We start from the raw sequence: 2,602 nt of genomic DNA, 5'->3' as shown, positions 1-2,602 counted from the left end.
GGGATGGTGGTGGTGGTGGTGGTGGTGGTGGTGGTTGTGACATTTCAGGCTATCAACTGTGCATTCAGCAGATTAAACCACTCATCAACCCCTCCCCTGGTATTCTACCCCATCCCTGCTCCCCAGATATCTCTTCTGCCCTTGTGGGCGTCTGTCCTCCCTTTCACCCAAGTCAACACCAATTAGCCTTCTAGCCCATTGCTTCATCTTTCACTCCTTGCTCCCGCTCTCTTGGGATCCTCCAAAGTCTGTTCCCTTCAGTATGCAAGTCTTTCTCTTGTGTGTTTGTTTGACCCTTGTAGTAGTGGTCTTCTACATTATTAGTCCTTCTGTGATTGACTAACTGTTGTGGGGCACCAGCCTCCCTAAAACCAAATGGGTTCAAGGGGCGGTTGTGTAATTGAGGGGTAAATGAACGAGACATCAGGCAAGATAAAGCATGCACGGGCTCACCTCCTCAGTCATGACTTCAGGAGCCAGGTCTGAGCAGCGAGAGCAAATACTGTAATCTGTATGCACTGTAAGCACAGGTGTCAACAGGAAGGGGTTGTACAAGAGTCATGCACAGAACATGAGGCGGACGAGCTAGGGATGTACACGCAATAGGAATGGGTTCTACTGGAGGCATACAGGTGACAGGAAGGCACAAAAGTAGCAAGATGGGTGGACTCTGGAGTCAAGATGGCAGCCTAACCTTGGTCTTCTCTGAGTTGGCTTGGCCTTAGGTGCTGGGCTCTTCTCCTGGGCAACAATCTATGATCCTTATCAGAAGGGGGTGGGCCCTACTGAGGGTGGGACAGACAATAGGGTCTGATGACCTTGGATGACTGACAACCTTCAGGCAGACAGCCTTCAAGCAGTGGACCCTCAAAGGTATAGTAAGCAACCATGTGTTTGCAGACAGCACATTAGATTTGGCATTATTACGCGGGACATCATGGGGAATAACTTTTACTCAGGAGAATGTGAGGGGGACGCATCTCCAACCCACGAAGTGAAGGTTTCCTCCCCAGGAGCCTTGGCCTCCCAGACTCCATAACGTACAAATGTTGAGGGTTTGCCCCCATACACTCTCTTCCCAGTTCTGTTTCCCATGAACTTTGTTCTGCAGAATGCTCTTCACGTCCATCCACATCACGACATGCTTCGTGCTGTCATCGTTGTCTTTCAGCAACGTGTAGTATTCCACTGTGTGCATGTTCCCCAGTCTCTCGATCCAGTCTTCTGGCTGTTTCCAAGTTCTTGCGATTGTGAACAGCGCTGCCCTGAACAGGGACGTGCACGTATCTGCTCGTGTTTATGGCTCTTACTGCTTTAGGATATATACGCAGCAGTGGTATTTCTGGACCATAGGAATTGAGTGGTCCCTGTTGTTTGAGGTAGTGCCATATCACTTTGCATACTGGTCCTGCATATTAACAGGTCCACCAGCTGTGAATGAGTTCCCACCTCTCCGCATCCTCTCCAGCATTTTCAATGTAAACCTTTTTTGTTTGTTTGTTTCCCCAACCAGGCATACTCTCCTCTTAGGTTCTATATTAGCAGTTGTTCTCTGCTCCTCCCCATTTTCCTACCAGCAGAAATGTCATCATCTTCTCCGAGACATTGTGCCTCCCTCCCCACACCTTGACTTGAGTTTCCAGTGAGGTTCACGGATCACTGTGGTCGGAGTGTCTGTTGACTCAGGGAGACCTTAGCACCATTTTGTACTGCAGCAACTGAATGGTCTTCTCCCTCCCCCTGCATCTTGAAAAACCGGCCCCAGCTGAGGTGAGGTTTTCTCCGTCAGTGGTTGTTAGGTCTACACAGAGGGGGTCATATATGGATCTTGGACACTAGGCAGGCTCTCTACCTCGTTGTGACTACCTTCACTCAGCATAACAGTTTCCAGGTCCCTACCAGTCACGAGGAGTTTCATGGTTTCAACGTTGTGTTTTCAGAGTGTATGGTATTCCTCAATGCAAAATTCTTAGTTCAGAGACCCTCACAAGAGCAAAGTGCACAAACCACAAGTGTACAGCCCAAACTGTTTCAAAAACCAAACACCCTGTTGTAATCCACTCATGGATGAACACGGAGACCATCACACCCAGAACGCATTGAGCTGAGGTGTGTTCTGGGAATGCCAACTCAACTCAAAATCTCACCACCCCTAGTGAGGAGCGAATAACAAGGCGACATGACAAAATGTTCTAAAATCGATTGTAGCGATGATTTCACAACCCTTTTAATATGATTGCTTTGTATGAGATGTGAAGTATATGCCAATAAAACTTTTAAAAACATTTATTACTATTATTTTTTAATCTCACATCCCTTGAGTCGATTCCAACTCATAGCAACAAGGGGGCTTCAAAAAGTTCAGGAAAGATTCTTTCATTCTTTTTTCCCATTCCATTTATACATGACCTTCTTCAAACCCCTTCGGATTTCTAACAAAAAAAATTTAAATAATAATACTAAAATCTTGCAAGCCTAATGAAAGAAAGAAACCTGGATCCCAGAATCCAGTGCTGTCCCCACCACTCCCATAGTAACTACACCCACACAGTTGGTGCCAGACGCTAACACTGCCCAATGTTCTATGTCTATAAATAGAATC

Source organism: Echinops telfairi, unplaced genomic scaffold (genome assembly GCF_000313985.2).
Source record: "Echinops telfairi isolate 266 unplaced genomic scaffold, ASM31398v2 ScPeMD7_2291;HRSCAF=2852, whole genome shotgun sequence".
Taxonomy (NCBI): Eukaryota; Metazoa; Chordata; class Mammalia; order Afrosoricida; family Tenrecidae; genus Echinops; species Echinops telfairi.
The sequence above is the reverse complement of the archived record's forward strand: the minus strand, read 5'-3'. Positions refer to the sequence as shown.